This window comes from Protopterus annectens, chromosome 9.part0, assembly GCF_019279795.1.
Source record: "Protopterus annectens isolate FY-2018-M chromosome 9.part0, PAN1.0, whole genome shotgun sequence".
Taxonomy (NCBI): Eukaryota; Metazoa; Chordata; order Ceratodontiformes; family Protopteridae; genus Protopterus; species Protopterus annectens.
In genome coordinates, this window is record NC_056743.1 from 605139266 (window position 1) to 605152308 (window position 13043).

Sequence of the window (13043 nt, forward strand, 5' to 3'; positions counted from 1 at the left end):
GGCAATGAAATGCATGGTGGTAACACATCATTTTATTCAAGCAACTTTCCAGGATTATACAAGCAATGTTTAAAATGTGTCCCTAGTTTTGGTGCTTCCCCCCACCAATAAATTTGTCTTTTCCAGATTTCTTGTGCTGCAATGTTGAGAGATACAGTTGAGTGTCAAGTGGATTTTACAAGGAGCTGAGAGCTTCAGGGGAAGAGAAGTTTAGTGCTGCTTATGCTGATTCTTCTTGCATTGTTAATAGCAAAACAGGTAGTGTACTTGCTTTTGATGCAGAAGGCTGTGGGTTCTACTCTTACAGTATGTAGATGTATTGCTGATGCTGTACTGTGTTGTACTTTTAAAGGGGGTAGATGCTGTAGTCCTGATAATGTCCTCTTTGGTGGATATGCCTAGTAACTATGAACCTGTTATCAGTTTGCCATCCATTCCCTATTGCAATATTGCTAGCTTATCATTTTTTTAATGTAACATAGGCAATTTATTCCTCAAGGGCAACAGGCACTTTATTTGTAGATGAAACAATGAAATATAAAGTTATTTGCTAGTAGCAACCTCTTCATTAGTTACAGATCTCTTTAATGTGGATTTATTTAGATGACTTTTACTTCTGCAAAGATTGTGCATATTTACTGATACTAATGGATTGTAGAAGTTTGAGTAGACTTTTATGATGGAAATGTTCTGAATTGGGCAGTTTTGTCATTATTGGTGAATGCATTTTATTTCATTGTTTACTGGAAAATGTTCAAAACAATACATTTAAAACACCCTCTAACAACTGTACTCTATTATATAAGGAATATAATTTAATGCACTTAGGAAGGTGTATCAAAGAACACATGTATGTTTCATGTGCAAGGGGCCTATGGTTTGAAAACAGCCCAGAGTTAATCTTTATCTGCCAATGGACAGATGTATTTTCTTTGAATGTGGGTTTCAGTGCTGTTTCAATTAATGTGAGTTTCAAGGGCAGAGAAGTTTTAATGCTAAGTCTATTTTCATTGTGAGACTGCATTGCTTTGCTTAGCAGATGTCTATTAGTGTTTGTGCTGTAAAATGTAAAATAAAACTTTTAAATTAAATCAAAATCATTGTAGAAGTAAATCAGTATGCACATTACAGTGTTTCTGGTAAATGGAGTGAAATAGCCAAGTAATGAGACATTGGAATGGCTGCAGAGGGGAGGCCCCATTCGACCATGATTTTGTGAGGGGAGAAGCATGGCAAACTCAAAGACAGCCCCGGCTGAGCTATACTTCTCAACTGTCCAGATTGTCACAGAATGAATAGATTTTTGCTTCTTATTTTTGGTTTGTTCCTCATAAAATTTGTGGTTTTCTGGCAAATCATTTAGTAATGAAGTCACTAAATAATGACAGACATTGCGTTTCAGACTTCATACCCTTCAGAAAAATGCATGCTAAAGCAAGACCTGTTATTCTATCAACTAAGTCTATACAAGAACAATTTTTAGTACTGTTTGTATGTTCTCCCAATATATTTGGCCTTGTCCAGATTTCCTGTGTTAAGCAGACACCCAAGCAACCGCTACCCCAAAACAAAACACGTGTAACACATAGCTCATAAAGCCAGTGTGCCGAACAGTCACAGCCCTTAAGGCTAAACAACACACCTGATACACTTGTAATAGGTGACTCTATCGTCAGGCACACTGACGTCCCGCTCACCAGGCTGAACAAGGAGAAGGTCACGGTGAGCTGCCTGTTGGGCGCTAGGATCCGCCACATAACACAAGCACTCAGGTCATTCCAAGGCAAGTACAAATATGATACAGTCATTGTCCATGCTGGTGTGAATGACCTGAGATGTACCTCCCTGGACTACATGAAAAGAGACATAGAGGAGCTCTCTGAGCATGTAGCCCAGGCCGGTATGACACTGACCTTGAGTAGCATCTTACCCTCACCAAGAATGATGCCACAATATGAAGACAAGATGATCAATTTCAACAATTGGTTTAAGTATTGGTGTCATTCAAAGGGGATCCAATGCCTGTCAGCCTGGGATGACATGCTCGACAAGCCACGATGCTTCACTAGGGATGGCTTGCACCTGTCACCCCTGGGCTTTCGGATATTGGCAAAGGCTCTTGCTACCCCCATAGTGCCTTTTTTAGGCAAGGCTCAAAAGACAAACCCACCTCCATAGGTATCACAAGGGATAAGAAACTAAGAGTAATGCTACTCAATGCCAGAAGTCTAAACCTCAAGATGCACGCACTCGAAACTCTCCTTAGCATGGAGAACATCGATATCTGTACAGTAACAGAAACCTGGTTCAAGGCTCCCGAGAGCACCCCAGCACTACCAGGTTATATCCCATACCATGCTTTTCGGCCCCAAAACTTGGACTGTACCACAAAAGGAGGTGGAGTATCAATATTCATCAAAGATACCCACACCTCCAGGTTGGTGGCACAGCACGAAGCATCAGAGACTATCCATGTGCAACTAACAGTGGGTAAAACTGCCTTCCAGTTTATAGCCTGCTACAGACCACCCTCCCAAACCCAGGAATCCCACTCGGCCTTCCTGAGAACACTGGAAAATATGAAGGTCTCTCCAAACACAATTATATTGGGCGACTTCAACTACCTAAACATAGACTGGGAGCATTACTCTAGCTCCAACACCCTAGCCCAAAGGTTCCTAGAATTTATAAACTCAAATGCTATGGAACAACTTGTTACCACTCCCACAAGAGGGGAAAACATACTGGACCTGATCATCACCAACATAGGGACTTTACGCTCCAGACCAGAAGTGTATCCCCTCACTGTCCCAATCTGGTAAGATCAGACCATAAACTAATCTCACTGGATATTCACATCCCGACTCCACCCCCTGCCCTGAAAACCACAGTGAAAAACTTATGTAAAGCAAATTTCACACTCCTCAAAACCGAGGTGGAATCCTTCAAAGCCCCCGGGCCTGTGGAAAATACGTCCCAGACCGCAGAATCCTTTATAAACGCATTCTATGAACACCTTCAGGAATGCATGGATCATGCAATCCTAAATAAAATCAAGACCCAATCCTCCAAAGGCAGACGTCCTGTCTGGTGGACCCCAGCCATAAACAAACTATACAATAGAAGGAGGAAGCTACTACATGATAGAGCAAAATCCCAAAAAGGGAAGGCATCTCTGATCAGTATTAGCAAAAAACTATGGGCACTCATAAAATCGTCTAAGGCCAGCTTCGAGAGATAAATTGCACAGGACACTAAGGATAATCACAAGGCTTTCTTTAGTTATGTTAGGAACCTGGGTGGGAATTCCCAGATATGCTCAGAATTAGTCCAAAATGACAAAAAATACACCGAACCCACAGACATTGCCAACATCCTAGCTGACAGGTTCAGCGCAAACTTCTCCCCCCCTCCCCACCAAAAGGGCAAATATTTATCCCAGCAGAGTGCTGCCCCCCTGACATCTCAGATGCTCAGGTAAGAGCTGCCCTCTCCAAAGCAAAAAACACAGCATCAATGGGACCAGACGGTGTCCTGGGCTGCGTCCTACATGAACTCCAAGAAGAGCTAAACCCAAACATAAAACTATTGTTCAATCTCAACCTTACTACAGGATATGTACCCAAAGAGTGGAGTACAGCAACAGTGGTCCCTCTCCACAAAGCTGGTGCCTCAATGGATCCTGGAAACTATCGCCCCATAAGCCTGACTAGCTTGGTCTGCAAAGCTATGGAAAGGGTCATCATGGACCTCATAAATAAAGATATTGGGGACCTACAGACACTGGATCCTACCCAGTTCGGCTTTGTTAAGGGCAGATCCTGCCTCTTAAACCTGGTTGATTTCTTTGAAACAGTCACCAAGACCATTGACGAGGGGAAGGTGGTCCACACAGCCTACCTGGACCTCGCAAAAGCCTTCGATACAATACCCCACTCGGGCATTATAGATAAGCTCACCAGCTTAAATATAAACCCCTATGTCACTAGATGGGTTGCAAACTGGCTCAAGGACAGAACCCACATGGTTAGAATTGCTGGAGCCATGTCAGACTCCAAACCAGTTACAAGTGGCGTCCCACAAGGCTCAGTCCTGGGACCTCTCTTGTTCAGTATATATTTCTCGGAGGTACAGGCCAACATGGAAGGACTGTGGCTGACTAAGTTTGCAGATGATTGCAAACTGGGCGCCATAATCGACTCTCCAGCCGACACAAGCATCCTCCAAAAGGGCCTCATAGAAACAGAAAACTGGTGCCAGAGCCATGGCCTCAAGCTAAATGCCAAAAAGTGTATAGTCATCCCCTTTGGCAAAAACAAAGTGCCCACAAATTACCACATAGGTGGTAATCCATTAAGTACAGAAGAAGTAATTAGGGACCTGGGGACCCAAGTTGATAGCAATCTCTCATTTGACAACCACATGGCCAAAGTAGTTAGAAAAACATTTTATATAGCCCACCTAATCATGAAGGGATTCACATCTAGATCAGGGGAGGTCATCGTGCCTCTTTACTCATCCCTCATCAGGCCCATAATTGAGTACAATGCCCCTTTCGGGATGTACCTTACCAGACACCTGCAGCAACTGGAAAGACCCCAAAAGTACCTTGCCAAGAGGATCATAGGGCTCAAACAGATGCCATATGCTGCCCGGTTAAAGAAACTCCAGCTCTACTCAGTGGCATACCGCCTGCTCAGAGGCAATCTGTGCCTGATGTAAAAAGCCATGTCCAACCCAGAATTAATGGACATGCTGCACCTCAGAAAATCCAAATCCCATCGAGCTACGCACTCGAGAGACTTGAACCTCAGCACTGAAATAAATAGGACATGCTGGAGGGACAGATTCATAACCCAGAGGCTCCCTTCACTCCAGAATAAAATCCCAGTCCAGGTTAGGCAGAGTCCTTCATTGACTCTCTTCAAGAGGAATCTTGATGAGTGGATGGGAGATCGTAGGTTTACCCCGGGTATCACTTCTGTGTCACAGAGGCACAGTATACTAACCTCGAAAAAGGGCATAGCAAAATTAATTTAAAATGGGTGGCGAAAGCCAAACACACTCTGGCTAGGCTTATAAATGCCCTAGGGCAGATAGCCTAGTATGAATCTATGAACCTATGAACCTAAGAGGTTGAGTGGCACGCGCAGATAAATTGCTTTATAGAATTAGGTATATCCAAACCTCTTAACTGTCCCTGATTTTGGCTCAAAATGTTGCTCTCCCCCTAATAATCCCTCTGCAAAATGGCAATTTTGGAAGAAAACGTGGCGGGTTTACAATTAATAAATAATTGTAACGATCAGCGTTATAGATTACTTTTATTTCAGAAACGCATGTAGATTCTCTTATTTTGTCAGCTGCTCAACTTAACAGTACTAATACAGGTTCCCAGCTGTATTGCGTGGCTATTTTATATTTTTGCATCACATTTTTGGTCCGTTTTTCATAAAATTGTGGTCTTCTGGCACATTAGTGGCAAATCATTAAAGACTGAAGTTAGAAAATAATGACAGGCATTTGAGTTTCAGATTTCATACCCTTCAGAAAATTCATACTAATGCAAGACCTACTATTCTATCATCTTTCTAAGTTTGTAAGAGCAATATTTAAAAATTGTCCTTAGTTTTGGGCCTTAGTCCCATTTCTATCTATGGCTTTGTCTAGATTTCCTGCTCTGAGGTTGAGAGGTATGACAAATGTGTCAGGGCCATCACTGCCAGCCAGAGACATTTCAAATTGTGACATAGTTGTTCCACCCCACTCCTCCATGTAGTGACTCTGGATGTATCCAAGCAAGGCAAGTAGCAGTTATGCAGTGTAAGTGTGCAAAGTATCCCCCCATCCAAGGCAGACACAAGTACTACAGTGGCTTTCCATCTGTCCTTGATTTTTCAGAATGTTCTGGTTTTCTGTCATATTTTTATACTGTTGATTTATGCTTCTTATTATTCAGAAAATGCATGTTGTTTCAGTGCCTGTTGCTCTGTGTTTAAGTAGCAATGCTTTAATGACCATCAGGCAAGCTTGCCTGAGATTGTAAGATGCAAGTAAGCTTTAATAAGCATACTGTTAAAGAATTACTAACATTGAAAGTCTTTTTGTTGTTGCCATGCAGAGAACATTTACATAACTAGATAACGTATACGCTTTAGATATTGAAAGGCATATGACAGTTTTTGTAATAAGGGACAGGATTACAGTATTTTTAGAAGCTCATTACATTTGTTGGAGACTTGCAATCATCTTTGCAGGCTTTACCCGTAAACTAAACATAATGTCAATCCATCATGTGTGGTCCATAACCTGTGCAGTAATCCTTTAAGCAATTTATCTGGAGCTTATTTCTTGTTTGCTGTTCATTTTTTACTTTGATCAACTTTTCCCCATGAAACAAGTAGATAGTTGTTAGGCAGCAGGTCTTTTTTGGATAAGAAACATTTTTATAAGTGGGGGTATCACAGAAATTGCTACTTTCAGCATGTTACTTGATACTTTTATAAAGCTGAATATAAATTATAAGTAGAACTACAGTGCAAAGAGAAGTGGTTTAAGTTGAGTGCTCCTTGTTTTTTTATACTTGATTTTGACTGGCATTCCAGTAAAGTATTTAAAAAGTAATTTATTTTTTCATGCCTCATAACATTTTTGTTTCCAACTAGATATTAAGTAAGCTGTCATGTAGCCCATGCACTGAAATATTTTTTTCTTCTACACTTCATTTTGTCTTGATTGGACTCTCATAATGATGGTTTGGCACCCAGGACAGCATATTTAATTAAAATCCCAGTTTTTTTGGTTTTGAGTATAGCTTCACCCCTTTCTAGTTGGCCATACCCCTTCACGCTGGCCCCACCCATTCAGCTGTCTCCTGCAGCCCCCTCTTTGATTTGAAGTCACCAGCTGCCACTGATTAACAGTTACACAAAATTCTACACATGGCATTAACATATAAATTACACAAATATAGGAAACTGTATATATACATAGAGGCAAAATCTAATACATGAATACAGGAAACTGCATTTACATGGAGGCTGACATAATTGTTGCAGTAAAAATGTTTCAAAAGTACAATGCAAAATTAAAATATATAGGGGGTAGAATAGGAAGGAGGAAGGGATAAAGAATTGGAGTTGGAGTGTTAGCTGGAGATAAAGAGAGGGGTTATAGAGTAAAAAGTTGAGAGTAAGGGTTAATTGAAAATAGAACCAGTGGGGGAAGTTAATTTGTACTCAAATGCAGACAGCACAACATAAAATTCAGAGCACAGCATATTCAAGTGAGAGAGAATGCTATCGCTGACCCACTTTCTCATTTTCAGTGAGAACAGGTTCAAACAAGTGATACCAGCAGCAAACCCAAAGCCTTACAGGATTCCTCAACACCTGTGGGACCTGATGAAAAATGGATCTGGAGCACGATAGAGAAAGCACTCCATCTAAGTACATGAATGTGGTATAAGAAATGTATTGTCCATTTTATAAAAACAAGGGTTGATGCAGTGTGGAAAGTAAAATGGTCAGTACCTATACCGCAGGTATTAAGTTACATTTTTACTTAAAAAATAAAAGTTGGGTATATCTAGGTGCAGTGCTGGTGCTCACTTGGCTTTAGATAGTTAGTACCAAAGGGTGTGAGGGTGCCAGGACACCATGCAAGCATTTGCAGTTAGAAACATGCTCCAAGGTTGGGCAAGAACAGAAGGTCAGAAGAGCAGATGTGAGTCAGCCCATCAAGCTGAGTATTTTTGCATGGCTATGGGAAGTTCTGAGAAAGGCTTTTTCGAACAGCATACTTAATAGCATTTTCTGGAGTGCTCCGGATATCTGAGATAGTGCAGCACAGTGAGAATGATAACACTCCATGGTTCAAGAGCTCAGCAATAGTAAGCTAGAGGCTAACAGGGTGTAGGTCCATATGAGGAAGAGTAAAATGAACCAGCTGGAAAAGGAATTTGGCAGAAGCTCGAGCCCCAAAAGGATACAAGGTGGGATATAGTTAGATGTTTTAAGAAATACCGGGTGATGCATCCAATTGGCAATGCACAGTTTTTGTGTCACAGAGATCATGGTCCCTTATCTAGTTATCAATTCAGGGCAGTCCTGAAAAAAAGCCATAGCAAGACTGGGTCTTGACATTTACAAGTTAACAGCTCATTCCTTTAGAGTAGGAACTGCATGACATGCCCACGCAAAGGGGCTTCAGAAATTTAGGTAATGTGCTTAGGTTGGAGATTGCAAGAGTGCAGAAGACATGTCAGATCATGATGACTAATCAGCATTCTCTTTTGCAGTTATAACACAGCCAACAGAGGTGTGGATTCTAGGGCATTCTTCCATGTACCATACAGCCAAAGAATTGAGTGAATCAGGATGGAACCTGGGTTTCAAAGAAGAAGAAGAAGACGAAGAAATGCTGATTCACTGCCTGCAAAGGAAAGAATGCAGTGAAGGCACCTGATGGCATCTTTAACAGAGTATTCAGAGTCATTACCTGAGCCAAATGTAATTGTATTACATGTAGGGGGGAATGGTGTTACAAGTTGTCCATTGTTATTGTACTTCAAAAAAATAGCATCTTTCAAAGATTAAGGCAGATGTGGCCAAGTATTAAACTTGTGTGGTTGGATATAATTCCAGGACCAGTCTGTCAAGGAGCAAATAATGTCAAAGCAGTGGAAAGGGCTAAGGAATTAAATTTATTAACTAACAGGTATGCACACTAGCGGTTTGGGTACTGCATCAAACTAATTAATATCAGTTCACCATAACTGTACAGAAATGATGGAGTTCAGTTGTCACATCAAGGATGAAGTTATTTATAGGAAATCTAAAAGGAATCACAAAGTTGGCAAATGTGTTGGGTGGAGATGGCATGTAGGACAAGCCATCTTCCTGTGACAGAAGAGCAGGCCTGGAAGACTAATATTGCAAAAAAGTATGCTTGGCCTGCGAAGGGATGCAAACTTGGACAGCTTGGCCCTTCTCTGGGTGGGCTTCCCCCTGGTGTACCAGGCAGGCTGTGGTCCACAGCACTGGGTCTCACAAGTGGCAGATCCCCTCCAACCACTGGTATCTGGCTAAATGGTGACAGGGGACTGTTGGTGTTTGGTTGTAAATCCATTCAGCCATTGGTGTTGGCAGAGCATTTACAGGGACTGTGGTGGTATGTTATGGCCTGGTTGATATGACTTATTTCCAAGTTGTGCCCTTTTCCTACATCTGAATATTCTTGGTTGGCATTGATTGGTCTGATTGGCATTTACTTCTGATCTGGTACTGATTTAATACATAATTTGATCTGACTGGCATAATAAATACATGGCTGTGGCCATTAGTTCCAATCAAGTGTGTGGTGTGATTTGTTAAATGACGTGCATACTTATTTCCATCCAGACAATTAATTCATGCACAAATATGTCATATTCATTAACCAGTTTTGAAAGCCTGATTTTTAACTAAATTTCTTTAACAAATGTTTGGTGAATAACTGATTTTTTTTTTTTTTTTTTTTTTTTTTTACAGTTAATATATCATTGGAAGAAATTCAGATTTTAGATGCTGAAATCTGTTTAGGGAAAGACTGTAAACTCTATATGGGAAGTGAACCATTACAGACATATACTCAACATACAGATAGTCATCATCTTTACAGACATTTATTATTTATTTATTTAACATTTGTTTTCCAGGATAGTCGGACTGGACAAGTGTCCGTTTTCAGCAGAGTCCTAGAGAGAAAAATTCCTTAAGTTTACAGAGAGAAGAAAAATTTACAAAAGAGACATTACAGAGTAGTAGCATACAGATTATAGACTTTACAGCAGTTAGTATACAATAAGAGGATATTACCCCTTTTGGTTGAAAATGTAAGTGTACAAAATATACAATGAGAGTAGATAAGAACCTGGTAGAGCATTGCAAGCTATTTCACAACTGAATAAGAGTATATAAATGTTTAAGTTTCCATATATACATTCAAACAAATACACATGTAAGAGCATATACACACACACACACATATATATATATATATATATATATATATATATATATATATATATAAGGGATCCGTCAATATATTCAAAGTTTCACTACTTCGAACCCCACTTCACCGAGTCCACTTGTTCGAAGTAGTGAAACTTTGAACATTGACTTCAGCAGTCACACTACAGAGCAGAATGGGAATATTCCCTTTTCCCCACTGTAGTGCAATCTCGGAGTTGGTATATTTAAGTATGGGGTGTGTGGGGGGCACAGGGGGACAATGCAAAAACATGTTTTAGTGTTTTTTTTTTTGGGGGGGTAACACGGGGAACTAGACTTCAGCGAAAGTGTACTTTTGTTTAAGTGGATTTTCACTGAAGTGTAGGGTCTACTGCTCTATTTCAAAGAAGTGTATTTTTGATGTAGAGCAGTAGACCCATATATATATATATATATATATATATATATATATATATATACACACACACACACACACACATACACACACACACACACACACACACACACACATACACACACACACACACACACACACACACACACACACATACATACACACACACACTCACTCACACACACACACACACACACACACACACACACACACACACACACACACACACACACACACACACACACATTGATATATAGGTTATTGCTCACACATGGATAGGTATAGTTAGAGTGTGTTGTTTGTGTTGTCCAGGACAGATGGGGTGTAGAAATAGTGAGTTGATGAAGTTTCAGTGGGTTAATTACAGTTGTAAAGATGGTTGGTGAAGAGGTATATTTTAAGTAGGCTTCTGAAGGAGGGTGTGGAGTTTTGTAGTCTGAGGTTAGGGGGAAGGTTGTTCCATATTTTTGCTATTTCATGCGCAAATAGTGATTCCCCAGAGCTGTTTTTACATGTGATGGGTTTGATTAAGGATTTGTTGGAGGGCCGAAGTTGTCTATTTGAATTGTAGAAGTTCAGCATGCCAGTCAGCTCAGGGGGTTTCTCAGAATAGTACAGAATTAGATATCCTAGGCTGAGTTGATGGTACCTTAATCGGTTTGGAAATTCAAGCCAGTGAAAGACTTGTAGGGGAAAGGATTTCTTGTAACAGATGGAAAGTTGATTGAGGTCAGTTTTGTAAAGATTAGTTAGAATTGGGGATGCATAAAGCAGAGTAGATAGGAGGTGGGTCCTGGCTATTGCAATTTGAGATTCGATGATTAGACAACTTTTACAGCGATAGAGGGAGCATAGCTTTGTGTGGACTTTAGTGATGGTTGTTGATATGTGCTTTGTGAATTTGAGTTGCTGGTCAATGGTGACTCCTAGGAGTTTATCCCCAGTGACAGGGGTGATTTGGGTTTTGTTGGCGGAGAGTATAGAGAAGGTAAGGTTGCTCGTTTTAGTAGAGTGGAAACAATAGTTGTGTTTTCTTGGGATTTAGTACGAGTTGTGAGTTGTGAAACCAATTCTCTATTTCAGAGAAGGCTTCTTGGGCTTTTTGTTGGAGAAGTTAAATGTTGGGTGCAGAGCATATCAGCGTTGTTTGTCAGTGTATTGGACTATGTCGGCTTTAAAGGTAGCTGAGTGGAGTTGGTTTGTGAAGATATTAAAAAGAAGGGGTCCTAGGATTGATCCTTGCGGCACGCCTAAGGAGGTTGGGAGTGGGAGGTGGAGAGTTATGCCATTTGACGGATTGTTGGGGGTTATCTAAATAGCTTTTAAACCAGAGTAGCGTGGGGTTGTTAAAGTTGAGGTCAGAGAGACAAGACAGTAGTTTATTATGTGAGACTGTGTCAAATGCCTTGGATAAATCTAGGAAGGCAGCTGAGACTAATTTATCTAGATTCCTGTGGGAGTTTATAGTATTGGCGAATTTGAGTAAGGCAGTGGTGGTGCTGTGGGATGGGTGAAATCCATATTGGGTTGAGGAGAGAAGGCTTTTGGTGAGGAGATAGGAGAGGAACTGGTGATGAATACATCTTTCTAGGATCTTAGAGAGGGGTGAGAGAACTGCAATTGGTTGATAGTTGGAAAGGTCTAGGGAGGGGCCAACTTTGTGGAGTGGTATGATATATGAGGTTTTTCACAGGGATGGAACAGTGTGTTCGGTGATGGATCCATTTATTAGAAGTGAAATGGGATAGGCTATAGCTGTGGATGCAATTTGGAGGTATTTGGCAGGAAGGTTATCAGCTGCAAGGGTGGTTGGTTTGAGTTTGGCTACGAGTTTTTGGATAGTAGAGGTAGGAACAGACTTAAGTGTGAAAAGTATGATACTGATTTGGGCCTGAGGTGGTTGTGGGGTGTTAGAGGAAGTGATGTTGTTTAAGAGTTTTGAGTATTGAGGAGATGAAATAGTTATTAAAGCTAGAGGCTATGTCCAAGTCTGTACCTGTTATATTGGGAGTGGGAGTGGTGATTCTTCGAGACTGTAGGATGTTATTTGTTGCCCAGAATTTTTGCAGTTTGGTACTGTATTTGTTTTGTTGAGTGATACAGTAATTTTGTTTATCTATCTTAACCTGCTTTTTTGCTTTGTTCTAGAGGTCATGAAAGGTTTGCCTAGCTGCGGGTTATCTGGTGTGGTGCCAGATTTTCCAGGCTTTATCCCTGGCTCTAAGTAGGGCTTTTGTGGTTTTCTGGAGCCAAGGGGTGGGGTTGCTACATATCCTGATAGTTTTTAAGGGGGCTATTTGGTTGAGGATATTTAGGAATGTGGAGATGAAGTAATCAATTGCTTTGTCTAATGAAAGGGTTTTGATGGGAGACCAGTTGCAATGTTGCAAGGCTCTTATGAAGTGGTGTCTAGGAACATTTTTGTGACAGTGGGTTTGTAGAAGGGAGGGAGAGTTAATTATTTTAAGTTTGTGCCTGAGGATAAAAGTGGGGCTGTGGTCGCTCAAAGAGTTTGGTAGGGTGCCACATTGATGGTCAGTATTTGGTTGATTTGTGAGGATCCAATCAAGTATAGATTCCCTTTTTGTGGCCTTATCAATGCGTGTGGGAGTATCTATAATTTGGGTGAAGTTATA

At 40.8% G+C, this 13043-nt stretch overlaps 1 long non-coding RNA gene across 1 annotated transcript in view; it reads left to right on the forward strand.

The window, feature by feature from the left end:
* LOC122811363 overlaps window positions 1–9349 on the forward strand; it is a 71531-nt gene extending 62182 nt beyond the window's left edge. The window contains exon 2 of the long non-coding RNA XR_006366242.1: window positions 8300–9349. This is a non-coding gene — a long non-coding RNA (uncharacterized LOC122811363). The remainder of the gene's footprint in view (window positions 1–8299) is intronic.
* The last annotated feature ends 3694 nt before the right edge of the window (window positions 9350–13043 follow it).